Genomic DNA, 15,828 nt, shown 5'->3' with positions numbered 1-15,828 from the left:
CTGCCACTTATATTCACACCACGAAATTAAATTCAACAGGCTCAAAAACAAATTCTCTTTTAATCAATTGGCTTTCTAAGTGGCCAGTTATTGTATATTGACATATCCTTTCAAACAACTTCAGTTTGCTCCCGACTTATTGTTAGGCTAACAATATTTGGTTTCAGACTGACAGCAGGAAGGGTTGAGGGAGTTCTTGTTTATCAATCTGAAAAAGGTAGCTCACAGGGTCAGCAGGTAATAGAGAAGGCTAATCAAATGCTGACATTTATTACAGTGGGAATGGAGTCTAAAAATAGGCAGGTCTAACTAAAACTATGCAAGGTACAATTCAGACCACACCTCGAATATTATGAGCAGCGTGAGTGCCTGAAGGAAAGATATTGGAGGCAGGTCAGAGAAGGTTCACTCGGCTGATCCTGGGAATGCAGGGATTTTCTAATGAGACGAGGTGGAGGACGTGGAGGTTGAACCCATTGAAGTTTAGATAATGAGAGAGAAATAGAATGAAACATCCAAGATTCTGAGGGAGTCTGATCGGGCAGATGCTGGGAAGTTAGTAAATAGAACAGTAGAGCGCAGCAACAGGCCCTTCGGCCCACCACGTATATGCTGTCCAATATACTATTCTAACTCATACCATCTGCTTGTACATGGGTCTAAATCCCTCTATTTTCTGCCCGTTCATGTTTCTGTCTAAATCCCACTTCAAAACTTTACTCACATTTCTGCTTCTACGATCTCCCTCGGTAACATCCACTCTACGTGAAAAAAAAACCTGTCTCACACCTCTCAGTTAAACTTCCTCTTTCTCACCTTAAACCTATGCGCTCCAATATTTGAAACTTACACATTGGAAAAGAGATTCTGACTATCCACATTATTTATCCCTGTTCCAAGTGTTATATTCCTATACCTGGTCACCTGTCAGCCTCTGATACTTTCACAAAACAACCCAACTTTGTTTAATTTCCAATTACACCCTTAAAAACCCTAATGCAGGCAACATGCTGATAAACCCCTTTTGCAGCCTCTCCAAAGCCTCCCCATCCTTCCTATTGTGTGGAGATGAGAACTGCACACAGTACTCCAAATGTGGCCAAACAAACATTTTATAGAATCACAGCATCAGATGCAATCCACTATACCCAACATTGTGACTGATGAAGGCTAGTACTCCATTTGCTTTCTTTCCCATCTGAAACACTTCTGTTGCCATTTTCTGGGAGTTACTGACTTGCACCAAGATTCTTCTGTATATCAATATCCCTCAATATGCTAATGATCTTACTGAATTTGACATCATCTCACACTTGTCCAGATTAAACTAAATTTGCCATTTCTGTCTATCTCTCCAAGTGTTCTGTAACCTCCTGCAGATGTTAATGAATCAGCGAAACAAGGGTTTTGTGGAAAAGCAGGAAAGTAGAATTGAACAGGATCAGATTAGCCATGATCTGATTGAAGGACAGAGCATACTCGATGGGTCAAATGGCCTCATTCCCCACCTACATCTCATGGTCTAAGCACAGACTCAATATATCCTGCATAATATTATGGGTCTCTGCTCACAAAACTCCTTTATAATGGGATTATTGGATATTTATTAGTACACAGCATTTGATCTACAAATATGATATGATGTTATCGAAAACCATCTCACATACAATCCAGGATTCTATCCATCACAGCACTGATAGTCAGTGCTGTATCAGTCGGCATGGAGACCACTGTCACACACAGTTACTGTACTGCCCTTGCCATAAGGACATTCAGTGTCCTGGCTGTAACCATATTGACATTCCCATCACTGTCTGGTGCCTACAAAAGAATTCCTGTTAACAGTTGCTGCTGTTTGCTTATTCTCAGCTCCACTTTTTAATTCAGATCCACATGACTGTCTCATTAATGCATTAACCTCATCCTTCCTTCACAAGTTGTTGGCTTTTTGCCGAGTCTGCCTATTGGGAGTAGATTGGGATATCTGCTCAGCATGAATGTGTTGGACCGAAGGGTCGGTTTCCATGCTGCACATCTCTCTGACTCTATAACTCTATCCCAACAACCCTTCAGTCTTCACCTCCCAGTGATGGTCATTGTGCAGCTAAATCTCCGGAATGGCAATTCCATAATATCTGTTCCCTGTCATTCCATCTGCCTTATGGCGAATACAGTGAGTCATTCCTCAGTAGTGGGAGTGGGTTGAACAGATGGGTAGAGGTTACAGAGACAGGGAGGCTTACAGGGACTCGAGGATGTTAGAGTTAAACAGAGTTCCATCTGTCAAGAACGTCAGAGGGACAAAAGAGTTTTGGGGATTGGAGGAATTTACAGAGATAGAGGAAGCTGGATTAGATTCTGGAGACACGGATATGGATAGATGTAGGGAGAGGCAGGCAGACTGAGAGGCACAGACGCGGAGTGTTGCTGGAAGAAGTGTATTGTGTATACGAACATCATATGGAAGATTGTCGTGACTGAAGACGTTTACAGTTATAAGAAATCTTCTCGGTTCTGAAGGTTACAGATATCGGAAGGCAATGGAGAATGCCAGGTTGCTGGGATGGAGACAGTTACACAGATGGGGAGGGTTGCACAAACAGAAAGAGGTTCCTGTGGTCGGGAGGGGTATGGTGTCGGGAATGAGAGTACAATTTAACAAGATAAAGATCAAAGAATTGGAGAAGGATTAGGAGATAACAAATTTTTCACAGGTAAGGAAGGGTTGTAGGAGCTGGAGAAGATTACATAGGTAGGGACCGATGGAGAGGTTAAAGACAAATACATTGACATGGAGGGTGGTATTGGTGGGAAAAGCTTACAGGGATAGACAGGGCTGTCAGGGTTGACAGGGATGAAGGAATTTAGTATCTACTGCAGAAGGTTAGGGATTAGGGTGTTAGGGACTGGAGAACCGGACAGAGACAGAGACAGAGACAGAGACACAGAGAATGATGTGGACTAGAGGAGATTCCAAACAGAGGAAGGATTATCGAGACTGGAGAATATTACAGAGATCACGAACACAGCATGGGCCAGGATTGATGCCTGCGATCCCCTGTGCTGTCGCATTGAGGACCAGTACAGAAGAGGTGAAAGCAGGACCATCACAAGATGGTGGGAATGAAGCCTAGAATGTTGCTGTTCCTTACCCAGCTCTGTATCTATGTCTGGTCTTCCAGGTCTGAATATAGAAGTCTACTACCTCCACCCTGTGCTGTTCACTGTGAGTAATCTTAGCAGCTGCAGGAATTACTGAATCTCCCTCTCCATCTCTCTCTGGCTGACCAACCAGTTTCAATGAGGTGATGGATGAGACAGGAGTTAGGAACATCTTGATGACCTGCATGTGACAGAAATAGACAGAATGGTAAATTAGACTGATGCAATGAGGATAACACATGCAGAATGGCGCTGAGTCCAGCAGAGATCTCGATAATCCCAGTCTCCATCCCTTGCCTGTGCTGCTGCATCTCTCTGGAATGGACAATTCTGTTGACTCAGGATCTCAGACCATCTGTAAGAGGGAGATATGCTGACAGAGGCAGTAAATAGACAAACACAGCGAGGGATACCAGATGGAGAGATACTGAGTGATAGCACATTATTAGATTTTGTATTACCAGGGAATTGTTTGAATTTGTAACAAAGGCACTGGGATAATTGTGAGGGGATTCAACCTTCCTATCTCATCATCTCTTTGGCAGTGGCTCACAGATGAAGCTGACTCTCTCGCACTCTCAGTGGGGGTGGGGGAGTCTGGAGTTGTCTGTACAGACCGATGTGGCCTTCCACAGACTCTGTTACACTTGAGGCAGAAGGTGGACATGGAAAGGGGGTGGGTGGGGCGTTGATATGACAGCGCTCTCCTTGTGCTGTTTTCTCCTGGATTCCCGTTTTCCCCACAGAAAGTCTCGAGGTGCTCGACACCTTCCCAATGCTCCTTCCCCACTTCAGACGGTCTTGGCCGACTTGATTCAGAGATGAAAAAAAAACCGATCAATTCTGAAGTAACCAACATTTAGAAATGTGGAGGAGTGTAGTAGGAAGAGGAAATATTGTCAGTGTTTAATCAGAGTAGCGGTACAGGGAGAATGGAAGGTGCTGGAGGTGGTGAGAGTGTTACAGAGAGGGGCAAAGGCCTGAACAACATTACAAAGTCAGTACGGATTGCTGCAGCTAGAGCTGTTTGCAAAGGTAGGGATAGTCATATGTATTTTCATTGATTCATTCACGGCCTAAGGATGTCACCGGTTGGACCAACAGCCATTACCCTCCTGCTAATTGCCCAGAGGCAGCTCAGAGTCAGCCATATTGCTGTGGGACTGGAGTCACATGTGAGTCAGACCAGGTAAGAATGTCAGATATCCCTCCCTGAAGGACATACGTGAACAAGTTGATTTTTTCCAGATAATCAACAATGCTTATACAGAGGCCTCACTAATGTCCTGTACAGATACACCATGACATCCCAACTCCTACTCTCAATGCTCTGCCCAATGAAGGGTAACCCTCCCAAACGCCTGCTTCACCAGCCTGTCTACCCGTGACGCTACTTTCAAAAAACTGTGTACCTGTGTCCCTGGGTCACTGATTGACAACACAACACAGGGCCCGAACATTAATTGTACAAGTCCAGCCTGGTCTGCTTTACCACAATACAACATCTTGCATTTCTCCACCTGTTATTCCTAACCTCACTGGTCCAGCAGTACTGTTGATCCCATTGTACTCTTCGATAACCCTCTTCACTGTCCACTTTATCACCAATTTCAGTCTCACTCACAAACTTGCTAACCATGGCTCCTGTATTATCATCCAAACTGTTTATATTAATGATGCACAACAGTGACCCAGCACCGAACACCATGTCACACCGTTGGTCACAGGCCTGCAGTTTGAGCGGTAACCCTCCATGAACATGCTCTGTCTCCTACCGTCAATCCTGTTTTGTATCCAGTTGGTGAGCGCTCCCTGGTTATGTGTGATCTAAACTTCCTAACCAGTCTGCAATGTAGAACCTTGCCAAAGGCCTTGATAAAGTTCATGTGGACATCGTGTACTACTCTGCTTTGATCTCTCACTTGTCTACCTCCACACTCAGGTTTGAGGCATGATTTCCCATGCACAAAGCCATGCTGATGATCGTTAATCTGTCCTTCCCTTTCCAAATACACGATGATCGTTTCCCTCAGAATCTCCTCCAACAACTTACCACCCTGCCATCAGTCTCACTGGTCGTAGCTGTCGATGATACAAATATCTCTGGGAGGGGCCCTGTAATTTCCTCCCTCGCTTCTCACAAGGCGCTGGGATATATCTGACCATGTCCCCAGCCTTTATCTAACTTTTTGCATTTGAAGACATCCAGCACCTCCTATTCTCCAATGTGAATTCTTTTCAAGACATCCCTATGTATTTTCCTAAGTTCCCGAGCTTCCATGTCTTTCTCCACAGTAAGTCCGAACACAAAATATTTGTTCAGTATCTCACCCATCAGCAGTGATTCTACACAGACAGCCTCATTGACCTTTCAGGGGCCCGATTCTCTCCCAAGCTAATTTTTAGCCCTTGTTGAAACTTGTCAAAATGCTTCTGAAACTTCAAATATCCCTCTACTGCAACTAGCTTCCCACACCCTTATCTATTCTGCATTTATGGTCACACCAAAATATAGAATCCATCAGATTTAAAAATATTCCACTTTTATAAAATCATACATCTCCCATTGTTTTTTTTTTATTTCAAAATATACTTCATTCATAGGAATAAATCTTTGGTACTTGTACAATTTGCCATTTCGTTCATAGATTTATACATTGCATGTCTGAACATTACAAAGAACAGATTAAATTAATTGAATTTGCAGTTATCCTATTTACTGATCCCTTTATTAACCATTCAGTCTCTTAGTATTTAGCTGTGGCTTCAGCATAACCCACCTACTGAGTGGGTGCCCTGTTATATGAAAGCAAAGAAAACTTCTTTAACCCCCAGTTTATGGGGTTATCATTGTCCATTTGACTGTCCTGTCTCTGGGGTGGCTGTCTACATCCCCATGGTGAGCACGAACTGCTGAACCTTCGCTGGTCTGAGGTAGCTATCCAGCTCCTCACTGGGGTCATTTACCCGCTCTGGTGTCATTGAGCCAAGGCAAGGGTCCACGCTGTCCAGTTCTGGGTCTGACAATGAGACTGTCAGAGGATCACAGCTCTCAGTTGCCTGTAGTTGTGGGCAGTGGGTACCCCCTGGTTCTCACTGGGTGGAGGGTGGACTTCGGGGGTCCGTTGTTTCCTGGTTGGGAGGAAATGCCCTCCTCTTTACCTACGACGCTCTGTCTCTTCTTCTGGTGGTGATGGCCTTCTTTGCGCCCATCTTCCCCATCCGAAGAGCTGGCCGTCCCTCACTCGTGCAGCTGTCTTTTCCCCTTTTGCTGGGAGGCTTTGGGGGGTTGGCAGGATTTTCTCTTCATGTATTTAACAGGTATCCACTCCTCTGCCTGCTTGATTCCCTCCTCCTCCATTTCTTCCATCTGCCCGGCAAGAGCTAGAATCAGCTGCTGTGTCTCTCCGCTGGCTGCCGCCTCCTCCAGTCCCGCCTGTTCTTCTTTCTGGGTGCCACCAGACTCCGTTTCCCTGCTGTTCGGGTGGACCTTACTGGTCTTTGGGGGTCCCCGGCTCACGTTGCCACCGCCAGCCATCTGTCAGTCACGGTGCCCAGCAGAGTGAGTCAAGGGGAGTCTCAGATCCCAGTCAGCGAGCTTGGACACGGTCAGTCACGGTGCCCAGCACAGTGAGTCAGGGAGAGTCAGATCCCAATCAGCGAGCTTGGACACGGTCAGTCATGGTGCCCAACACAGTGAGTCGGGGGAGTCTCAGATCCCAGTCCGGGAGCTTGGACACGGTCAGTCACGGTGCCCAGCACAGTGAGTCGGGGAAGTCTCAGATCCCAGTCCGGGAGCTTGGACATGGTCAGTCACGGTGCCCAGCACAGTGAGTCAGGGGGAGTCTCAGATCCCAGTCCGGGAGCTTGGACACAGTCAGTCACGGTGCCCAGCACAGTGAGTCAAGGGGAGTCTCAGATCCCAGTCCGGGAGCTTGGACATGGTCAGTCACGGTGCCAACCACAGTGAGTCAGGGGGAGTCTCAGATCCCAGTCTGGGAGCTTGGACATGTTCAGTCACGGTGCCCAGCACAGTGAGTCAGGGGGAGTCTCAGATCCCAATCAGCGAGCTTGGACATGGTCAGTCACGGTGCCCAGCACAGTGAGTCAAAGGGAGTCTCAGATCCCAGTCCGGGAGCTTGGACATGTTCAGTCACGGTGCCCAGCACAGTGAGTCAGGGGGAGTCTCAGATCCCAGTCCGGGAGCTTGGACATGTTCAGTCACGGTGCCCAGCACAGTGAGTCAGGGGGAGTCTCAGATCCCAGTCCGGGAGCTTGGGCATGGTCAGTCACGGTGCCCAGCACAGTGAGTCAGGGGAGTCTCAGATCCCAGTCCGGGAGCTTGGACACGGTCAGTCACGGTGTCCAGCACAGTGAGTCAGGGGGAGTCTCAGATCCCAGTCCGGGAGCTTGGACATGGTCAGTCATGGTGCCCAGCACAGTGAGTCAGGGGGAGTCTCAGATCCCAGTCCGGGAGCTTGGACATGGTCAGTCACGGTGCACACTCTCATCTACTGAAAACTTCGAGTTCTGTTCTCACTTGGACACGGCACTGGCAGTAACCAAGAGATTGCTACATTTGAGATCTCACTTGCTAACCATCCACCTTGCTCCCTAAATTCTGATTCCCAGATCGCTTCACCCCTCCTACCAAGGTCATTCCTACCAACATGGACATGACCTTTGACTGCTCACTGTCCCCCAGACGAATGTCATGCAGACACCATTATATTCTTAACCCCACTATCCTGGAATTACAGAAACACTGACACCTTCTTCAATTTCCTGACTCCCCTGTGACTATTGCTCCTCCTTGCTTTCCCCTCCCCTCCTGCACAGTCAGGCTGCTTGTGGTGCCGCAGACATGGCTCCAACTGCCCTCCCCTGAACAGCCTGCACCTTCATCAGCTTCCAAACCAGGAAACTGAATTGGGAGGGAGATATCAGGATATCCTTCCATTCCCTGAATGTTTCTCTTCGATTGTCTAGCCCCCTATTCCCTTTCTTCTTCTTGGCTGTCATGTCTGCAGGGTGATCTGCTCTCTGTGTGAGCTATTCACCTAACTCTCAGCATCACAGATGTCCCATATAGTCTCTAGTTACTATCTGAGCTCCAAGACCCAGTATTCATCTAGGACACGAGCAGAGGCTATGACTTCCCAACGTAACAGAACATAGTTTCCATCTAATAAACATGTCTTGTCACGACTTGAAATGCAACATTTCTAGAGTAACTTAACTAATTACATAGAATTAAATTAACATCAGGAAAAAAAACAATTTGGTTAATTCCCTTATTCAACTGTGGCTTACTGAGCGTAATATATATATTGGCTCAGAATTTCACTTCTCCCTCTTATTTCTGAGTTCAACCCTTATTTCAAAAGTTGAAAAAATAAATTTGCTAACTTCTATCAATTTACTGACAGTCCCTAATAACGGTGCATTATCTGCCAATGAATTTACAGTCTTTTCTGTGAAGGCTGTTGTACTTCTTTCAAACTCAGTGCAGGCCCGTCCCAGCAGCAGAAGGTTATCTGTGTGACTCCCAGGTATGTGTAATCCTCCAGCTCCCACTCCACTCTGCTCCCTCACACGGTCACCATCTCTATGACTGCCAGGTACGTGTAACCCTCCAGCTCCCACTCCACTCTGCTCCCTCACAGTGTCACCGTCTCTCTGACTCCCAGGCACAATTAGGCCATGATCTTCAGTGCTGATTTCTATCCTCCCACTTTGCAGCCTCTGTAACTCCCAGGTGTGAGTGAACCTCATGCTCCTGCCCCAAGTTGCTCCGTCACATGGTCACTCCCTCTGTGACTCGGTGTTGATTTCGAGCCTCCTGCTCTGCTGTTTCTCCAACTCCAAGTCCTAGTCGGCCTCGATCCTCGCTGCTGATTAATATTCTCCCGCTCTGTGCTGCTCTCTCTCAGGTTCTCTCCCTTTGTGACTCCCAGGTAATGATAGGCCTCAAGCCTCAGCTAAGATTTATAACATCCCATTCCACACTGCTGCCTTACAGGATCGCTGTTGTGCCTGGAAGACAGTGGGAAAGAGGAGGATTAGACAGAGCAGAGGGTGTTACAGTGATTAAGCGAGCAATGTGGGATGGAACAGGTTATCTGGGGAGCGAGGCAGACCTGCAGTCTCGAAAGCAGGTCATTGGAAGATACAGTGAGTGTTACAGTCACTGAAGAAGCCGAAGGAAGTATAGATAGTAGCTTGTTCATAATGGAGGTATGTAGAGTCAAAGTGTTTTTTCTGTGCTGCTTACAGAGACTTCAGCAAATGCAAATTTAGAGCCAGCAAGTGTTGTTCGGTACTGGAGACTGTTGGACGTTACAGAGTTAGAAGACTTGTAGTAACCGGGAGGAATATAAACTTTTGGAGCACTGGTGGTTTTCAAGGACCCTCAGGACATGAGGAGGTGCAGAGAATGGGAGCATTCCAAATAGTGGGATTGTGGGGGCTGAAAGTCCCGAGATGGATAAGGAGGATGAAAAGTTCCAATTTACCACATGCAACCATCGTAATTATAGAGATTTAAGGAAGGGAACCTGTGCCGTCATTGATTACAGCTATATGGAGGGTTACAGAAGCTGAAGGGGTTACAAATTTAAAAAGGGAGAGATTTTAGGTGATCCGAAATTTAAACAAGAATAAAAAAATTTTTCGAGATCTCTAACATAGATGGGAATGGAAGAGGAAAGATAGTGTGAGGAACTATAAGAGTTATAAGTCGGGGGGATGTCAGATATAAAAGGGAGAGCTGCATTGTCCGTGTGCAGTTAGAGACATGAGACATGTGTAGCTGGAGGCTACACAGAAAACGACAGTTCCAACGGCTGGTGCAGTGGTTCAGGAAGGCAGCTCACCACCACCTTCTCAGGGACAACTCCAAATCACCAATAAATGCTGGCCCAGCCAACAAAGCTCATGTTCATGAATGAATGAAGGAATAAAAGATCTACAAGTAGCACTGAGGTCACTCAGGCAGTCCCTTTCAATAGCACTTCATAAACCCGGAACCACTATACACTGGAAAGACAGGAACTCCAGGTGCATGGGAACACTAGCATTTCCAAGGTGCCCTCCAAGGCATGCTCCATCCTCCCAGCACTGTGTCTGTCCCTACACCCAAAGGACTGCAGTGGGTCAGGAAGGCAGCTCCCCACCACCTTCTCCAGGGAATTACAGATGGGAAGGTCATGGTGAAACTCTGCTGTTTACAGCCAGACAGAAAAATAAATCCAGCAGTGTGTGTAAAATGAAATTTCCGTTTCAGAATGACATGCTAAACATGGATTGAGGATGTGTCTGATCGGCACAAGGCAGAGAGTGTGAAAAAAGGGGTCTTTTTCACGATGGGAACTGGTGATGAGGGGAGCTCCGCAGGGTTCAGTGTTGGGACTACACTCTACACGTTATTCATTCAGAGTCTGAACAAAGGATGTGAAGGGGTAAGAGAAATGGGTTTCCAAGATAGATTCCAGGGATGAAATGCTTGTCATATGAGGAGCGGGTGAAGTCTCTGGGTCTGCACTTGATGAAGTTTCAGAGGCAGCAGCAGAATCTCATTCAAACTTACAGAATACTGAGAGGCCTGGATGGAGTGGACGTGGGCAAGATGTTTCCACGAGCAGGAGAGACTAGGGGCCAAGGGCACAGCTTCAGAGTGAAGGGATGACCCTTTAGAATAGAGATGTGGAGGAATGTATTCAGCCAGAGGGTGATGGATCCGTTGAACTCACTGCCTCCTGGGGCTGTGGATGCTAAGTGATTCAGTGTATCTAACTCAGAGATAAGCAGGTTCTGGATGAATAAGGAGATCAAGGATTACAGGGAGTGAGAGAATGGGGTTGAGAAACAATTCATCCACTATCGAATAGTGGAATAGACCTGATGGATTGAATGGTCTAATTCTACACCTATACATGATGGTCTTATGGACTGCACTTATTGCATAATTTTCTAAGTGTGCAGTTAGTATTTCTGGCATATCGTTTAACATACATTCCAGCACATTTGTGAATATTGCTGTCACCTCTTGGTTTCAGATCAACTACAGAAAGCTACGCTATGGCGTAACCTGGGAATCCTGTTGTATAAATCTCAGAAAGGTAGCATACAGGGCCAGTAGCACATAGAGAAGGTAAATGAAATGCTGGCATTGATTCCAAAGGGAATGGAGAATAAAAATAGGAAAGGCTTGTAATAAATACAGAGGACTCCTGTCAGCCCACACTGAGTATACTGTGAACAGGTTTGGTCCCCTATCTGAAGGGAAAATGTCCTTGCATTGGAGGCAGCCCAGAGAAGGTTCACCAGGCCGGTCTTCAAAATGGAGGGATATTGATGAGCAGAGGTTGAGAAGGTTGTACTTGCAGTCGTTAAAATTTGGAAAATTATGCAAATTTATTGATACACCAAAGATTCTTGTGTTCTCACAGATTCGGTTCTGAGACATTGTTTCACTGAGCAAGGATCTGTAATCGGAGATGAAGGGGAATACAGTTACCAGTAACAGAGAAAAGCTGGGTTTTAGAGACTGGAGGATGTTACAGAGTTCGGTGGTTTGAGTCACTGTTGGTCGATAGAGATCATTTGGTTGTCGGACTAAAATATGTCAAGTAGAGTGACAGGATTATCATTCTGAAGGATTTACAGAGACCGGGAGGAATATAGGGACTAGAGGTTACACAGTAGTTGTTGGAGCTACAGAAGTTTTTAGAGAAAGGGAGTGTTATAGGCACTGGAGAGTAGACAGATGGGGTGGTATTTGGAGCTGCAGGAGTTTATAGGGAAAGGGAGGATTGGACGGACTGGAGAGTACACAGGTAGGGGTGGTAGTTGGAGCTGCAGGAGTTTATAGAGAGTGGGAGGATTGTTGGTGCTGGGAATTACACTGACATGGACAAGAGTTGGAGCTGCAGGAGTGAGAGAGATAGGGATGGTTTGTAGGGGCTGGATCAGTTCACGCAGCCAGGGAGAAGTGATAGGGATTGGAGGAGCCTGAGATACTGAGGGTTGTAAGGCTGCAGGAGCTCAGAGAGTTACTGAGGACAGTGAAGGCAGGTTTACAGCATTTCCATCAGTTACACAGAGATGTGGAGTGCTGTTCTGGAGTGAGTTACAAAAATCAAGAGGGTTGCAGATACTGGAAGATATTACAAAGACAGTGAGCTGTAGTATTTGAGGAGGTTACAGCGACAGGATGCGTTGAGGAGTTGGAGGCTGCTACAGGTGTTAAACATGCTGCAAGGGATCAATAGCCTTACATCAATCAGGGGGATTGGAAGCTCTGGAGATAAAGAATGAGAATTGCAGTAACTGAAGAATATCACAGAGATGGGGAGTAACATATGAGTTAGAGGAGTTATAACATGAGATGGGCTGCATTCAATGGAGTCAGAGAAGATACAGTGAGATCTGAAGGGACTACAGGTGATCAAAAGGACAGTGAGGCTTCTCACTGTCGGATTGGGTCAGTTTATGCAGACATGGGGTATTTTATGGAATTGTGCTACTTCAAGAGATTAAGAGAGTTGTACAGAATTGAGGAAAGAACAGAGATATGGAAGCCTGTGGTTAATTAAGACTTTTGTTGATGTCAGATGCTGAGGTTCTGGAAAATATATGGATCGGAAAGCTGTACAATCTGTCAGAGCTTACAGAGACAGGAACAGCAATAGATCCTGGAGACACAAACACAGATATGGAGTATTGCAGACACTGGAGGAGGTTTCTGCTTTAGGGATGGTTGTAGGGGAGTGTAACGTTTACACAGATAGGGGTGTAAGAGCTGGAGAAGTTTATGGAGATGATTAGATTGATGGGGACACTGGAGGAGCTTACATTGACAGGGCGGGTGATAGCGATGGAAGAATGTTACATAGATAGTAAGTCTTGTAGAAACTGATCGGAAGAGTCACAAGCATTGGAGCTGGTTCCACAGATCGGGGGTTTTACAGGGTCCTGAGAGGATTATGCAGATAGGGAGGTTTGTAGGATGTTCACATTTTCAGAGTATTTCAGGAATGGAAAAGGTTACCCAGTTAACGAGGGATGTTGGAGCTGTGGGAGTTCACAGAGACTCGGAGGTTTGAAGGTGTTGGGGCTGATTATGGATAGAGGAAACCAACGCAGACACAGGGAGAAGGTGCAATCTCCACACAGACACACAGTCACCTAACGCTGGAATCGAATCTGGGTCCCTGGCACTGTGAGTCACCATTGCTCACCACTGAGCCACCGTGCTGCCCAAATTGCAGATTTACACAAAGGGAGAGTGTTTGCGGTGCTGGGAGGACTGTAGGGAGTGGACGAGCAAACAGAGATGTGGAGTGCTGCTGTGGCTTGAAAAGGGTCTGGATGTGTTTATATCGGTAAGGAGGTCGGTAGGGTTGGGAGAAGGTTACTGTGGTCGTGTGGTGCTAGAGGCCAGGAGGCAGGAGTGTGATCGGACCTGCAGAAGGTTACAGTGATATCATGTTCTCTTGGGGCTTGAGGAAGGTACACACGTGGATATTTTGCTCCAGGCTTCAGGACTTTACAGAGATGGAGTTACTGTAAGTATTGTGCAAAAAAACAGAAATGGGAATTATTGTCCGGAGTGCAGGATGAGATTATACAGATTGGGCATGTTCTCGACATTGGAGCAATTTACACATTGGGAGAGTCGTCAGCATTGGAGCAGGTTTCAAATTTCCAGCAGGAATATGGGAGGGGTGGAGGTTACAGAAATAGGAAAATTTCTGGGAAATACAAGCATTCAAGACATTGGCACAACCAAGTTAGACCGAAAGGCATGTTTCCTTGCTGTTTGTCTCTATCACATGACAAGAGACAGCGTGAGGGGTGAATATAGAACAGAAAGATCCCAGGTTTCAATATCATCTCCTTGAGGGAGGCCTGCTTTCCCCTCTGTTGTACTGATCCTCACTAAGACAGCACAGGCCTGCATTGCTAACTGTCAACTTACTGTATTGACATAGGAAGGCTCAGTACAGCAGAGATGAAAATTAACAAGAGGCGGGGTTTGATCCTGGAACCATCATGCTCTGTGTTCATGCTTCAACACTGTATCTGTGTCATGTCTTCTGGACCAAAGCTCGATCCCTTAAGTACACTCTTCTCTGTTCACTATGAGTGATCTTACCTCGCTGCAGGATTTACTGAAGGCTCCAGATCTCACTCTCCATCTCTCAGGCTGACCAACTGTCTTCAGTGTGGTGATGGACGAGACAGGAATTGGGAATTCTGTTGAGTCAAGAGCATCCTGAGTATCTACAGGAGATAGAGAAACAGACAGAATGGGAAATTAGACTGATGCAGTGAGAGTTACACATGGAGAATGGCACTGAGTCCAACAGAGATCTGGAATATCTGAGTCTCCATCCCTGGTCTGTGTTGCCTCATCTCCCTGGAGTGAAGAATTCTGTTGGCTCAGGATCTGGAGTAGCTGCAAAAGGTGCAGTCACCGGCATCAATTAGACCCTCACAGTGACAGATATCACATGGAGAGAGACTGTGTGATATCACCAGAGTGCAGGAAGGTATCAGGATCAAATCGCGGTCAGGAAGAATGTGCACTGGGATCAGTACTTAGGGATGAGGGAGCTATCAGTGGACCATGCAATGACCTCGTGTTACTCTCACTAAACTGTTCATCCAGAATTTAACGCCGACCAGATATCCTTTCCTAATTTAATGTCAGAGTCAGGGATACACATCTAACCGCTTAATAATACCCTTTCAGTAAACAAAGCTGTTCTAGGCTGCCAGTCTGGCCTACACATGAATCCAGACACAGGGCAATGGGATTGACGCTCAAATGCCCACTGTAATGATCTGACAAGCCACTCAGTTCTAAGGCTGGTTAAGCTGGGCATGCGATGCTGGCCAGCCAGAGACAGCAACATCCCATGAGTGATTTTAAATCAACACTGCTGGGAGCAGTGTCCTGGCCAGTCATGTCGGTAGGTTTATGGAGAGGGCTTTAAACTGACATGGAGTGTACAGGGACATAGTTCAGATGAAAGGAGCTTTCCAAATCCAAAGGGAAAATGTGAAGCCTCGCAACAGCATGGGAATGTGGATGAAGACAAGCAGAAAAGGAAGGGACAGAGTTTAACTAAAACTGTACATCAATGAATCTGTTTGTGACAGGACATTGTGGGGAAGAGACAATTATAATGTTGTTTTGATTTGGAATGGACAAAGTATCTACAATAAGGTAATAGACTTGGGACACAGAGATAAATGAGACTTAGTCACCAGACAGACATTATTGCAGGGTGAACAAAAGGTGGAACATAAATATACAACAGTAAACAACCTTACAGGATCTCAGGGAGAATGGAAAAGCAAGATGGGAACCCTCACACTAATGGATAACAAAGGCATTACAGAGAAAGCATTTGGTCTCAGATTATGCAGCTGAATCAGCCTGAATGCAAATTCCGGGTGCTGCGTCAAAAACACAAGCAGGAGAACAGTTTTTATGCTGCCTTTCAGTATTTCATTGCTCATCCCAGCATTAAACAGGAATTCATTAGAAATTGTAGCAAAGTTGGTGTGATAATTTTTGGAGACTTCGATCTTTGTATAATCTGGGACAGACACATTGGCAAGAGTGATATTAACCGAGATCCTCCTTGAATATTT

This window comes from Chiloscyllium punctatum, chromosome 7 (genome assembly GCF_047496795.1).
Source record: "Chiloscyllium punctatum isolate Juve2018m chromosome 7, sChiPun1.3, whole genome shotgun sequence".
Lineage (NCBI taxonomy): Eukaryota > Metazoa > Chordata > Chondrichthyes > Orectolobiformes > Hemiscylliidae > Chiloscyllium > Chiloscyllium punctatum.
Note: the sequence above shows the minus strand (reverse complement) of the source record.